We start from the raw sequence: 16,219 nt of genomic DNA, 5'->3' as shown, positions 1-16,219 counted from the left end.
AAGTCTCCTTTTGAACTTGTCCACATTGATGTTTGGGGTCCGTGTCGGATCGCGTCTACTTTAGGATTTTAGTATTTTGTCACTTTCATTGATGACTATTCAAGATGTACTTGGTTATTTTTGATGAAAAATCGAGCTGAGTTATTCTCTATTTTCCAAAAATGTTTTGCTGAAATCCAAACACAATTCAATGTTTCTATTCTAGTGTTATTCAGTGACAATGCTCGGGAATATTTTTCTACACCCTTTACTTCTTTTATGTCCCAACATGGGATCCTCCATCAGTCATCTTGTGCTCATACTCAACAAAATGGGGTTGCTGAACGTAAAAATCGACATCTTGTTGAGACAGCTTGTACCCTCATTCTCCATAGTCATGTTCCTTTTCGTTTTTGGGGGGATGTTGTTCTTACAACCTGTTACTTGATTAATCGTATGCCCTCATCTATATTACATGACCAAATCCCTCATTCCCTCATTCCCTCCTTCCTACCCAACCTCTTTATTTCCTTCCTCCTCGTGTCTTTGGCTGTACTTGTTTTGTTCATACTCTCACACCTGGACAGGACAAGCTCTCCGCCAAGGCTACAAAATGCATCTTCTTGGGATACTCTCGACTTCAAAAGGGCTATCGTTGTTATTCCCCTGACACTCATCGTTATTTTCTCTCCGCTGATGTCACCTTCTTTGAGGACTCTCCATTCTTCTCATCCTCTGAATCTCTTCCCTTTTCTGAAGTGTTGCTACTTCTCTATATATCCCCCCCTTCAGATGTGCTCTCTCGTCCTCTTCAGGTTTATCATCGTCGACATCATGCTGTTGCTCCTCCTCTCTCTTCAGCTGAGGTACCTGATGACTCACCTTCTGTCCCACCGATTTCTCCTACCCCGGCCTTGTCATCTACTGACCACTTGCCTATTGCTCTTCGGAAAGGTAATCGATCTACTCATAATCCTCATCCTATTTATAATTTTTTGAGCTGTCATCGATTATCTTCATCCTATTCTGCCTTTGTCTCTACTTTATCCTCTGTTTCTCTTCCTAAGAGCACTAGTGAGGCACTTTCTCATCGTGGGTGGCGACAGACAATGGTTGATGAAATGGCTGTTTTGCACTCCAATTGCAGATGGAATCTTGTTTCTTTACCTCCTGGTAAATCTACAGTTGGATGTCGTTGGGTCTACACTGTTAAAGTTGTTCCTGATGGTCAGGTTGATCACCTTAAGGCCCGCTTGGTTGCTAAACGTTATACTTAGATTTATGGTTGTGACTATGGTGACACCTTCTCTCCTATTGCCAAGATTGCTTATGTTCGCTTATTTCTCTCCATGGCAGCTATGTGTCATTGGCCTCTTTATCAGTTGGATATTAAGAATGCTTTCCTTCATGGTGAACTTCTCGAGGAAGTGTATATGGAGCAACCACCTGGTTTTGTTGCTCAGGGGGAGTTTGGTTTAGTGTGCAAGTTACGCCGCTCTCTATATGGCTTGAAACAGTCTCCTCGGGCATGGTTTGGGCATTTTAGTTCAGTTGTTCAAGAGTTTGGAATGCTTCGGAGTGAAGCAGATCATTCAGTTTTCTATCATCATAACTCTTCGAGCTAGTGCATCTATTTGGTAGGTGATGCGGATGACATTGTCATTATAGGCAGTGATCAGGAGGGTATCCAAAGACTAAAGCAACATCTTTTCAACCACTTTCAAACCAAAGACTTGGGCAAACTCAAGTATTTTCTGGGACTTGAAATAGCTTAATCTAGTGGAGTGGTTATGTCACAAAGGAAGTATGCCTTAGACATCTTGGAAGAAACAGGTATGTTAGAATGTAAACCTGTTGACACTCCTATGGATCCAAATGTCAAACTTGTACCAAAACAGGGGGAGCCTCTAACAGATCTTCGGAGATATCGACGACTTGTAGGCAAACTGAACTACCTCACCATCACTCGGCCAGACATCCCTTTTCTTGTGAGTGTGGTTAGTCAATTTCTACAGTCACCATGTGACAACCATTGGGATGTTGTGATCCGCATTCTTCGTTATATTAAAGGAACACTAGGCTAAGGTATGTTGTATGAAGACAGGGGCCATACCCAAATTGTTGGTTACACAGATGCAGACTGGGCTGGTTCACCCTCAGATAGGCGTTCCACCTCAGGGTATTGTGTTTTTATTGGAGGTAACTTAATATTCTGGAAGAGTAAGAAACAAGATGTAGTGGCCAGATCAAGTGCCGAAGCTGAGTATTGAGCTATGACTTTGGTAACATGTGAACTCATATGGTTGAGGTAACTCCTTCAGGAATTGAGATTTGGAAAAGATGAACAGATAAAGCTATTCTGTGACAATCAGGCCGCATTACATATTGCATCCAATCCAGTATTTCATGAAAGGACCAAGCATATTGAAGTTGACTGTCACTTCATTAGAGAGAAGATCGCATCAGGGTGTGTTGCTACAAGTTTTGTTAATTCAAATGATCAACTAGCAGATATCTTCACTAAATCTCTCAAAGGTCCTAAAATTAAATACATTTGTAACAAGCTTGGTGCATATGACATATATGCTCTAGCTTGAGGGGGAGTGTTGAATATAATGTATTTATAGTGTACAATCTTTTTTTCCTTTCTTAATATAGGTCACATATATGGTAGTTAGTTCAACTTAGCCTTGTATATATATTTCTCTATTGTAAGAAGTTAATCATATGAATGAGAATTAAGGTTTTCTCTCTCTCTCTTTCAACACAATCTAATGATGAGATATAACAAAATTTAAAGCAAATTCTTGGTGAATGGCAGCTGAAGACCTAGGTCAATGAATTGGGTTATTGATGGCTTGGCTAAGAGGGATCTAGCTCTTTAGAGATCTCTATCACCATACGTAGTGGGTGTTTGGTAAACCAACTTAATAACTTATAGTGACTTAATAACTTAATTTAAGTCATTAAGTATGTTTACTAAAATAATTTAATAACACGACTTAAAGTAAAAAACAACTTTATGTAATAAGTAAAATAATTAACTTATTTTTAAGTTCATACCTTTAATTTCTCTTTTTATCCCAATTTACCCTAATTACCTTCACGATCTCTTTTGCTACTACATGACTTTCAGTGTTACCCGACATCCTTTACCCAAATTATAATTTATGAGGATAAGTATGTCAATTTGATGATTTAATATAAATTTTAAGTTAATTTTATAAAAAAAACCTTAATATTTAAAGTAAGAATTAAGTAATAAGTTTTAAGTCAACAACTTAAGTATAATTTAATTTAAAGTCAACTTAAGTTATTAAATAATAAGTATTAAGTTTTACCAAACACCTCTTACTCTCCTTCAATACTTTTAGCTTTAGCGTGGATGCATAGTATATTTAGGTTTTTTTAGTTGTGCATGTTGATGTTAGAGTGAGATCTTATCCTCTTTTCTTTACATTAGTATGAGAAAATGCTTTTGCTAAAAGGAAGGGAAAATTCATATATTCTTCTGAGAAAGTTTGAGAAACAATACAAATATATAAAGTAGACCCCTATACCAACAAGGAAAGTCCATCTCATAAGGATATGGAGCAGGATACTTATTTCAACCAAAAAAAAACACTATTCAAAAAATATCTTTTGTAATTTTTAACACTTCATCTCAAGTGGGAGCATGTGAAGTTTCAATGCTTAGCTTGGAGCAAAGACAAAGAAACGAGCTTCTATGTACCACTTTAGTAAAGAGGTCACCAGTTTGATCTTTTTGACTTGATATATGGAGTGACCATCTCTCCTTTTATAACTTCCTTTCTATGATGTGACAGTCAACCTTAATGTGGTTAGTCCTCACATGGAATCTTGTATTACTAGCTACATAGTTGCAGCTTGGTTGCTAGAATACATCACTAAAGGAGTTTTGATTGTAATCCTAAGCTCTATCCAAATTTCTCATCCACATCAGCTTACAAGTAGAACAGGTCATTGCACAGTATTCTAGCTTAGCATTGGCCCTGACTACAATATTTGGCTTCTTATTCCTTGTAGTAACTAAGTTTCCACCAATCAGATTTAGAATCAAACTGTGGACCCCGCATTTCGGCTCATGCGTTTCCCACTCGATGGTGAGCTCGATCTTTTTGTTTGAAAAATTGATTTTATTTATTGTTTGAAAAATGACTTGGAGTCGCCACTTATTTTTGTTTTATTTTTAAAGGGTAAACAAAATAAGAAAGAAAAACCCTAAGTGTGACTCCTTATTTTGGAAAAGGCGGCCTGTGAAAAACCGGATCGGGTTCGGGGGTCAGGTTACTTATCGGGAAGGTACGGTAAAGACCGTAGCACCCCTCTAAGTCCCTAAAGTCGGGTCTCTACTAATAAAATGAAGCAATCATGGCAATTGATGAGAGAATCAATGAATACTCAGAGTGATCATGCACATGTGAAAATCTAAACATGCATATAGAAAATGACCCGAGCGGATGTGGATGCGTACCTGTAAGTGGACTCCCTACCCGCAAGACCAGCTAGGCTTCAAGCGCCTTTCTCCTCGCCCTTCTGCTCTGGATCCCCCTTGAACCCCAGCTCCCCCTGTTCTTGTGTCTTCTTCAGCAAGTCACTACCGGCTCCACTGCTCCTCTCGTCAGCAAGGATGGCGTCTCTGACCATCAGCATGCCTGCCGCCATGCCCATGCAGCTGATTTTCCGGGTGTAGAGAAAAGAGGGCCCCCCACTTCTCTCAAGTGCTGCCCGGTATACCAACCTCAAAGGGGGTCTACAAATATGCCTCTCTTCGGTAGAGCTCACGAGTGTAAAGAATGTGAACACTGGCGTGAAAGCAAGTGTGAGTAATGAGTGGAATGAAGTGAACTCTACCGAAGAACCAAGGAGACCCCCATAGGGGCACTAGTGAAACGCAAACTCATTCAGGCTAGCAGACGAACACAAAGGCTCTAATCCTAAAAGAAAACCTATCTCAAAGCGCCTCTGAAGCCACACTAAGGACCCAATCTCTCTCTAAGATGTCTCCAAAAGTGACCCAAAGATCGATGTCAAAGATGAGTAACGGTCGAACCATCTTGGAGTACAGACAAGAACGCGTCTAAAGGAAACTGCCCTACGTGGACCACGAGACGAATATGCGATAAGCACAGGGTAACGAAGCGAGGAAAACCGGGGACGAATGCCAAACCATGAAGGTGAGACGTGCAATGCCAATGAATATGAATGCTAGGAGCTGTGACTCTGAATGACGAGACTGACTCTAAACACCAAACTGAGAAAATAATAACTCTGGAAGCCAAACCAAAAAGCTAACTCTAAACGCTAAACTAGAAGGCCCATAAGTGAAGACCTACGGTGGTGATACAATAAAAGTGCCCATAGATGCCAGTCTATGGTGGTGATAACTGAAACAAATGCTCATAGATGAAAATCTATGATGGTGAATCTGAAATGCCCATAGATAGCTGATCTATGGTGGTGATAAAACTGATCAAAGCCCAAGGATGAAGATCCATGGTGGTGAAACTCTCAAAAGCCCAAGGATGAAGATCCATGGTGGTGAAATAACTGAAATGCCCATAGATAAAAATCTATGGTGGTGAAATCTGAAACAAATGCTCATAGATGAAAATCTATGATGGTGAAAAACTGATCAAAGCCCATAGATGAAAATCTATAGTGGTGATAATCTCAAAGGCCCAAGGATGAAAATCCATGGTGGTGAAATAACTGAAATGCCCATAGATGCCCGATCTATGGTGGTGATAATCTGAAACAAATGCTCATAGATGAAAATCTATGATGGTGAAAAACTGATCAAAGCCCATAGATGAAAATCTATGGTGGTGATAATCTCAAAGGCCCAAGGATGAAAATCCATGGTGGTGAAATAACTGTAATGCCCATAGATGCCCGATCTATGGTGGTGATAATCTGAAATGCCCATAGATGTCTGATCTATGGTGGTGAATCTGAAACAAATGCTCATAGATGAAAATCTATGATGGTGAATATGAAACAAAAGGGATGCCCTAAACAAATTGACGGTAGGGGGATGCCCTAAACAAACTGAAAGATAGGGGGATGCCCTAAACAAACTGAAAATAGGGGGATACCCTAAACAAGCTGACAATAGGGGGATGCCATAAGGGATAACTCGTAAAGATCGACAAATGGGTCTGACAACCATGAAATCAAAACGAGACACGGTAAACCCAAAGAGAGGGGGTATGCCCCAGTAGAAAAGCACTAAAGGGGGTATGCCCCAGTGTGACGACTCGCAAAGATCAAGAAATAGATCGAGTAGTGAGAAAATCCGCAAAATATCTAATGAACTCAAGGATGGGGGTATGCCCCAGTGTAAGATAGTAACCAACATAAGATAGAATGTCACCAAACAAGACACTCTGGGATATGCTCAATGATGATGCAATGAACAGGATATACATAGCCTCAATGAACAAACGCTAAAACAAGACCAAACATCACCAAAACTATGCTGACAAAGCAAAACCAAAATAAGGGATCAAACAAATGCTGACCAAAACCCTAAGTCTGAAATGTAAACAAATCAAGACACAATATGGCAACTATCAACATGAGTACATCATCACAAATATATCAATAATCTAACAGGTCCTACCATCACGGAAGATGTTGAACCTAATGCCCAAAGGCATGTGAAAACTCAACCAGAAAGCCCGAGACTAGTCTGCATCTTCCTCTGATCAAGAGAAGAGGATAAAGTCAGGTAAGATGATGAAATATGTAAGCTCAAAAGGTGTAAGGCTCTGATAAGATGGGTGCAGGTATAACGGTGTCCAATGTAGGATGTATGGGTGCGTAACAAAGATAAGTGAATATCCAAATCAAACTAGGTACGCTGAGAAGACTGAGCCCAGGGTGTCAATGACTCCCTGATCCATCGAAAGCAGCAATCATAAACACGAAATGGAGTCTCAATGTCAAAATCAGCAAGGTGGCCATGCCCTAGTGTGAATGCATCATCTCAGAATGGGTAAACTCTCAGTGCAGAATGATCTCCAGAAAGTAACTGTCCGGCATAAACTGTCATCTCACAAAATCATCACCGATGAATGGGCCATGCCCCAATGTAAGCATCTCCAAATCAAACATCCATGAGAAAAGTATAACCAATCATGCATCATCTGATCCAAAATGAATCTCCGCTCCTCAAAGTCATCGTGGTAATGTGAAGAGAGTATCTGACCTCCTCTAAAGAAAGAACATGTCCCAATGTGAACTGGTATCTCTAAGATCAACCACCAATGAAAGGGTCATGCCCCAGTATAGGGCAAACCCTGAAATGACTAAACTCCGCTACATGCTCTCATAAGTGTCTGTGTCCTGATCCAATCATCTGGAAAATCTGTCAACAATGATGAGAAGGCTAGCTCCCGTGATCACATCAAAGAAAACATCCGGTCATATCTCGTTCTCCAGTGTGCTAATCGCCTCCAAGGAACAGCTATGCCTAAAAACCATCATCGACCGAAAGGGGTATGCCCCTGTGAGGCTCAATGGGCTAGCAACGGACTATGTATCACAAAGGAATAACAAAGTAATGGCTAACCGAAATGATGGCCACCCATCCTGCGACCATGGTCTCAAACATAGTACCTCTTTAGCTGATCCACCTTGGTTGGCTCTGAGAATCGGTTTCCATCTAAATCCATCAACCATGCAGCGCCTTCTGGGGTCAACTCCCTGATGAAATAAGGTCCGCTCCAGTTGGGTCTGAACTTCCCTCTAGGATCATGTATCAACCGTACTCCGAATGCTCCCTAATAATCTCAAAGATGATCCTCTCAAGGCAAAGTAAACAGTGATCTCATCAGGCACGACTACCCGTCACAAGCCAACTCTCATCGTACAAGATCAATCTCTATACTCACAGCAAAATAAGTGATAGTCTCATCAAGCACTCGACCAGTCCTCATATCGTAAGCCACCCAAAGATCATAAGCTATCCCTCGCCATAAAAAAACAACCATGGGCTCAAACTCCTCACACTCTACCTGGTCGAATCAGAGAGGGGATGTGCAAAGCTAGAAAGGCCGAGGATAGAAATGTCATATAATGGTCTCGAAGGTGATGCTATGCAAAGCTCATAATGGATGGAATGCAGGTCAAAACAAAGTCAAGGTGTGGGAAGTGAGCAAGGTACTGCTCTGATCATTAGAAGATGTGTCACAGTCTCGAACTCCCTAGGTCAAATCTCTGATCCTAGGCTAATAGGCTCAATATCCTCCATGATAGGTCAAGCCTCAATACCACAACGTGCAAGTGAAGAGATGCCTCAAGTCAAAAGTACAAATCATAATATCACAAAACACAAACACATGTCCATAAAAGAAAATGCATCCAATGGGATAATCCGATGAGTACATCATGCAAAAAGAAAGATAACAAAGACAATACTCAAGAAATCGAGTTATAGTCTCTAAAAGTCACAAGTAAGACAAGACTAAACAAACAAAAACAAAAACAGTGACTGGTCCTGTCGTCACATCTCTGGCCACAGAAGGAACAAAATCTGAGCGCCACCACACCAAGGTAAGTCAAACATGAGTCAATCGCCCAAGTCAATAAGATCAGGGACTGCTGGTGGAGGGGAGTCTACATGCATGGTCTGAGCTGAGGTAGGAATAGGAAACATATCGGACTGAGGATGCCCAAACGTCCCAGAATCAATAATGTCCTGTATGGCATGTCGTAGAGCAGTGCAACGATCAGTGTGATGTCCTGCTGATTGATGGTATGCACAATACAAGTCAAGCCGAAACTGCGAAGGCACAGGATCTGGAAGTGCCCTGGGAGCCAGAGGAGGCAAGAATCCCATGGCCTGGAACGTCTCAAGAACTCTGCTCAGGGGTGTGCTCAAATCTGAAAAGCGTCTCTGACATCGTCGATGAGGGTGAAGTCGCTCCTGAGGGACTGTAATAACTGGAGGGCCCTGAAGCCGGGATGAAGGTCGTGTCGGCATAGCCAATGAAATGGATGAGGAGCGCTGCTGGAACACTGAATGTGGGCGAGGCCGTGGATGTGAGGCACCCAAAGCAGCAAACATCGATGGAGTCAAATGTGGTAATGAAGGCATCGCTACTCCTGGAGCTTCTCTCGATGACGATGGATGCTCTGACAAAATAAGTTCGATCCTCTCAACCCTCCGCGTCAAATCCACCATCATCTCATAAAGAGCAGTAAGAGTAATGGGTGTGATCTCGTCCGACATGGTGAACCTCAGCTGAAGAAGTCTAGTATCAAGGTGCTCTGTATCATAATCATCATACCATCAATCTCTGCTCGGGGACCAGTCACGACACTAAAACTGTCCAAGACTCTAAAACAAAAACATACAAGAGACAAAAACAAAGCAACACACGATGCTACCCAAAATAACAACACATAAAATGCATGATACGAAACAATGATAATAATAAAAAGAAGATAAAAACGCATACCCAAGAAAACAACAATACCACTAAGCGAAATGAGAGTACATCATGAAAAATAAGACGCTAAGGTCTACTCTCGAAACACAAGGTACGAACACGAATCACTAACCATAAAACAAGACTCAAATAAAAAAAAAAGAGAACAAAAACTCAAAATGACCAACTAATAACGTAGTCCCAAAAGTACACCAACAAGGTCTGCCATATCATAACGTCTGGTGAGTATCAGTGCCCTGGGTGTCTCAAACATGATGGTATAAGCCCGAAGGAGGAGGAACTGCATGTGTGGAATAGGCTGGAAAGGAATCAACAGTCATATCTGAACCGAGATCAGTATCTGTGGTCGATACGGGAAAGCTAACCGCACCACTATCAATAAGATCTTGTATGGTGTGACGTAGAGAAGCACAATAATCAGTACGATGGCCTGCCATCTGGTGAAATGCACAGAACTCGTGAGTACGAAAACGTGGAGGTAAGATACTCGGGGGTGGCCTAGGAGCCAATGGTGCTAAAAAACCAGTAGGTCTAAGTCGCTCAAAAGCTCTATCCAAAGGCATCCCCAAATCAGAATAAGTCCTCTGATGTCGCCGATGGGGACGAGACTGCTCATGTCGTGGGATACTAGTCTGTGGACGCTGAAACTGAGATGGAGGTCGCACCGTGACAGCATGAGGATGCACAGAAGGGTACTGCTGAACTGAATGAGGATGACGATGCTGTAAAGACGGGAAATCACTCCTAGGTATCGGCAATGATCTCGCATAGAGATGATAACCAGGTCGTCGATGCTGAAAGTCCGTAGAACATATGCATCCATAGCTATCAGATGATCTACCAACTCCCTTCTCCTCAGTATCTAGGGAATGAGTAATATCTGACCATAATCCTCTAGAGATGCCATCATCTACATCGAATAAAGCCTGAACCAATGATCTGAAATCCTGGAATGGGACTCCCGTCAGATGTCGAGCAAACCTAGGATGCAAACTCCTCAAAAACATGCTCATTTGATCTCTCTCGGTAGGTCGCTCAATCATCTCCGCGGCCCTCTCCCTCCAGCGGGAGATAAAAGAAGAAATAGGCTCATCTGATCCCTGTCGAAGAAACTCAAGCTCTCTACGTGTAACGCTCGTATCACCACTGGAGGAATACTGTCTCAGAAACTCCTGTGCTAAGTCCTCCCAAGTTCTCCGACGAGATGTCTCTAATGAAGCGTACCATCTCTGTGTCATGCCACTCAATGACAATGGGAACAAAGTGAGCAACTGTGCCTCATCTAGACCCAGAGCCTTCATAACTGTGCTATAGAGTCTGAGATGAATACGAGGACATCCAACACCCGTATATCTCTCTATATCAGGCATCCTGAAACCGACTGGCAAAGTGGCCACTGGCACATCGTCAGGGTCATCCCATGAAATCATCTCATCAAGATCTCTCATCTGTCTAATCCTCTGCTCGAGTTTGTCCATACGAGAACGAGGATCCTCAATAATGGTAACTGGTGTGACAATGGGTGGAATGACAGCAGCCTGATCATGCAAAGTCTGTGTAGCTGGCATCTGAACAGGTATAACAGGTGGTGTCACTATATCAGATGGCGTGTCCTCGAGCACTACATGCCTACTCTGCTGAGTATCCATCCTCTAACTCAAACTGGTCAATGCCCCCTGAATCGAAACCACAGAAGCGATAAGCTAACCAAACGAAACCAAATGTGAATTCGTCTATAGCAGCTCAATGATATGAATCAACCTCTCTCCCACTCAACCCAGGGCACTGAACCAAGACTGGGACTATAAATAACCCCTACAAAAGAACCTAAACACAACGACTCAAACACGACTCATGCAACAACACGGGATGCCATGAACAATGACCAAAGCATGATACAATACAACCCAATACATGACAGGGTATGATACACAATCATATGGTGACAATCAAAATTTGGATATACGATAGAATCTCTAGAGTCACATGAGTGTCTAGTGTGAGACAACTACAAATATGACTAAAGAATTTCTATCGATGATCCAGAAAATGATCGAGGTGTGAAGAACACTATCACGAGATCGATACTCAATATAGACCAAAATATCCTTGATTCAACCTTCAACTCGAGCTCCACAAGAGAAAAAATGATAAGGTGATCAAGACGAATCTCTCAAAAAATGTGTGAATATGAAAATGTGTCTTTCACCTTTTTGTAATGAAAATATGAGCATCGAGTCAAAAATCGAACCATGGATCAAACAAATGATGAGGTACTGAGCCCGTGATAGGTGTACAGTGTAAAAAGATGATCAATGAACATATCCCAAAGTATCGAGTAAATGACGACAAAGTGAAGAGGTGCGTCGAGCCAAGAAATGATAACGAAAACCCTAGGGAGAAAACATGCCAAACTCATCGAGTGAAAAACATAATCCAAGATGACACGACGAAAGGTGATCCAACCGTACTCAAACTCATACCGATCTTCGAGCACTCTCAACTGGAGACTAAAAAGAGGGAGTGTCAAATCCGAAGTGTAACCACAAAGGCTCTGAAAGCCCTCAGATGCACCCATGTGTAGGGAAGGAGTCCTAATCGAAGGATCTATGGCTCATCCTACGAGGTCAAGGTGGCTCTAAATGGATATGGGTGGACTTTAAAGGTCCCTAGCAGAAGCGATCGTACCCTCCGGCGGTACGCAACCCTCTGCACGCCTCCGAAGAGACGGGGCGCTTCCATGCAAGGTGGTCATCACCTCCACACATGCACTACCTCGACATCCCAGGGGGTTTCCTATGGTGAAACCTTTCACACTCTCAACACTCAATAGTCAACTAAAGTGCACAGTGAGCGGTGTGGGTGCATCCGAAAACCCTATGAATCTAGAGCAGGAGAGGAAACACACTGGTCGCACAACTATCCATGAAACCTAGCTCGGGGCTATACAGGTCTTCAATGATCGGACTCCAATCAGCATCGATATGTCGGTCTCCTCCAGAACGCTCCCAGACATCGGTATAGCCCGTCGCTAGACCCTACTCCTAATCTCTGGATCGGTCAAAGAACAAGCACACAGAAGGCCCCACACTTGCAAAAGTGAGAACCGAAATGAGGGAAATGACCGAGACCAAGAGATTTGGAGGTAAGGGGATAGAAGTGCGGCCCACATGGACAAGCGACATGCAATCAAGCAGAAGAAGGGCAGTCATGCGACATGCGGTCAAGCAAAGTACAGGATATATCACTCATGCACGCATACAAGCTATGACAAATGGATGAAAAGTGATACATATATACATCATGCTCAAAAACGGTCAAGAGGATATACAAACCAGAGAATCGACATGTCAAATCAAACCAACAACGAATCCATACATGCAAGGCGATCAGAATAATCATGGCAAATATCAGAATCACTATACTAAGCGAAATAAGATAGGCAATCAATACAATCAACATGTCAATACCTCAAACGAACATGGCAATGAAGCACAGAGAAAATAACTATCTCAGAATCCTCTATCAAGACGAATCAATCATCATAATCAACATGTCAAATATCTCCAACAAATATATCAATGAAGCACAAAGAAAATCATTGTGTCAGAATCCCCAATCAAGATAATCGACCAATACGATCAATCATGTCAATGTCCCAAGTGAAAACTCAAGAACCCTCAATGTGCAATCAAAGAAGTGAGTACCCACTGATAAACTCATCAAACACCACATTTGCTTCACTTTAAGTTCAAGCTTGACCCTCTAAACAATCCCCAGTGGAGTCGCCATTTTGTGGACCCCGCATTTCGGCTCATGCGTTTCCCACTCGATGGTGAGCTCGATCTTTTTGTTTGAAAAATTGATTTTATTTATTGTTTGAAAAATGACTTGGAGTCGCCACTTATTTTTGTTTTATTTTTAAAGGGTAAACAAAATAAGAAAGAAAAACCCTAAGTGTGACTCCTTATTTTGGAAAAGGCGGCCTGTGAAAAACCGGATCGGGTTCGGGGGTCAGGTTACTTATCGGGAAGGTACGGTAAAGACCGTAGCACCCCTCTAAGTCCCTAAAGTCGGGTCTCTACTAATAAAATGAAGCAATCATGGCAATTGATGAGAGAATCAATGAATACTCAGAGTGATCATGCACATGTGAAAATCTAAACATGCATATAGAAAATGACCCGAGCGGATGTGGATGCGTACCTGTAAGTGGACTCCCTACCCGCAAGACCAGCTAGGCTTCAAGCGCCTTTCTCCTCGCCCTTCTGCTCTGGATCCCCCTTGAACCCCAGCTCCCCCTGTTCTTGTGTCTTCTTCAGCAAGTCACTACCGGCTCCACTGCTCCTCTCGTCAGCAAGGATGGCGTCTCTGACCATCAGCATGCCTGCCGCCATGCCCATGCAGCTGATTTTCCGGGTGTAGAGAAAAGAGGGCCCCCCACTTCTCTCAAGTGCTGCCCGGTATACCAACCTCAAAGGGGGTCTACACAAACCCAATTGGCATTCGAGCTACTTAACATATTCAAAATTTTGACTTTCTTAAACAGGACACCAATCCAATTCTTTGTTTGAGATATCTGAGGATTCTACAATTTGTTTCTTAGAAAATTTGTTCCAGATTCTGCGTATATTGACTACTTAACTTACAGAAAAAGTAATGTCTGGCCTTATCATTCCAATGCTAAGCAACTTAGGATTAATTTTGAGTTACGTGGAAAACAACAATCAATGGTGTTTCCCTAGTGATATGACTGACTTGTGATTAAAGGATAAGCCTGGAAATCATGAAATTTGAGGAAGTTTTGGATGAAGAATTCTCAATTTGAATTGCCATTATGTTGTGGAGATTGAGGAAAGGAGTGCATGTCAAATGCATGATCCATAATATAATAGATAATATATTGCATTCTGTTCATGCCTGCCCCTAATCATCTTCCTCGTACATAGATACTACAATATGCAAAGCTCAGGGAAAGAAAGTAACTAAGCATTTAAGCTTTTCTGTAGGTTGGTTGACAGATAGAGGGTTAATAGGAAAATCACGAAATATAAAACTGATTGAAGGAAACAAGTAGTGGAAATACTTCCCTCATATAGGCATATGTGAGAATAATTGTATATTGACTTGAAGAAAAATTGTACATGTAGACTAGCAAGATTTTCAAGCTGAGACAGTACCAAATCCAATCTGTTTTTTTAAGAAATGCCAAAAAGAGGGGGCACACCTTACGTATATTGACAGTATGCACAAAAATTCCAAAACAAGCACCGGTTAAGATAGAAAAGAGCAAGGCTGGCCACAATAAAGAGCATCCAAGAAATTAAAAAATAGAGGGATTTTCTGAATCCAAAAACTGTTGAGACCACTCTAAAAGCGATCGGATAAAGAGATCTTTCAAACTTTGATATGACAATTCTTCATCATCAAAGGTCCTCCGGTTGTGCTCTCTCCGAATACACCAAAATAAACAAATTGGAGCCAATTTTGATTGCTAATTGCTAATGGACCCGTTTCAAGTGATGAGAATCTTCTTTTTACGAAGAAACAACTTGATCTTCTGTATAAGATCATGGGGAAATAAGCGGTTACTGTCAATTCCACTTGTGCTTTTGCACAATCAGGTATACTTCGTAAAGTCCTTACAACCACAATTGTATCTAATTCTAACTCCTAGGTCATTGATTCATGAGCTAGTGATCATAAGACCAAATAATTCAATTTTTTCTTGTCATATATATCTTGTTCTGGCAATCAAAAGGTGCAGGTTGCTGATGGAATTGTTACTCTAGTTAGTGGCAAAGGAAATATGTGTATTTCACCAAAGATTATCCTCGCTTCTGTAATGCATGTCCCAAAAATGCCTTCTAACCTTTTGTCAATCAACATTTACAAAAACCTGCAACTGATCAATAAATTTTTTCCCAAATTATTGTTTTTTCCAAGACTTCACTTTGGGGAAGATGATTGGTAGTGCCACAGAGAGAAATGGCTTGTACCACCTAGACACCAAGGAAGAAGGGAAAGTGAAGGCTTATCTAATGAAGGGAACTATTGAAGGATTTTTTTAAAGCAATTTGTTGATGTATGAGAAAATTAGGACATCCAACTTTCACTTACCTACTATGGTTGTATCCTAAACTTTGTATCCACCTAGATAGCTCTGAGCTCAAGTATGAAGTGTGTAAATTAGCAAAGAACCATTGCGTTCCCTATTCTTTAAGTAATAAAACAAGTGAAGTTCTTATCAAAAAAAAATAAAACATGTGAAGTTCCTTTCTCTATTGTATAGATTGATGTGTGGGGACTCTCAGGGGTAATTTATCTTTCTAGAGCTAGGTGGTTTATTAGTTTTATTGATGGTTGCAATAGGACTACTTGGGTGTATCGGTTAAAGGGAAATTTTGAAACTATTCCCAACTTGCAATACTTCTTCAAAATGATACAAACACAATTTGATGTCCAACTACAAGTGATTAAATCTAGCAATGGAACTAAGTACTTCAATGAAAGTCTTAGTATTTCACTTAAAATGACATTATAGACCAATCTACTATGTTTGTGGATACCCTCGACAAAATGGGGTGGTTGAACAAAAGAAGAGGCATCTACTTGAAGTAGCTTAGGCACTTATATTTGCAAGAAATGCTCCAATAACATTTTAGGGGATGCTATCCTTATAGTGGATGCCTTCAAAAGCCCTTGACTTCAAACCTCTATTGAAACCTTGAAAAATTATTTTTCACATATACCATGGCTTA

The 16,219-nt window shown here is 41.4% G+C and overlaps 1 protein-coding gene across 2 annotated transcripts in view; it reads left to right on the top strand.

Annotated features, from left to right (window-relative positions):
* LOC117932118 overlaps positions 1 to 16,219 on the top strand; it is a 126,395-nt gene that overhangs the window by 68,549 nt on the left and 41,627 nt on the right. The window lies entirely within an intron of this gene.

The sequence above is a fragment of the Vitis riparia genome, chromosome 15 (genome assembly GCF_004353265.1).
Source record: "Vitis riparia cultivar Riparia Gloire de Montpellier isolate 1030 chromosome 15, EGFV_Vit.rip_1.0, whole genome shotgun sequence".
Lineage (NCBI taxonomy): Eukaryota > Viridiplantae > Streptophyta > Magnoliopsida > Vitales > Vitaceae > Vitis > Vitis riparia.
Note: the sequence above shows the minus strand (reverse complement) of the source record. Positions and strands in the feature narration are given on the sequence as shown.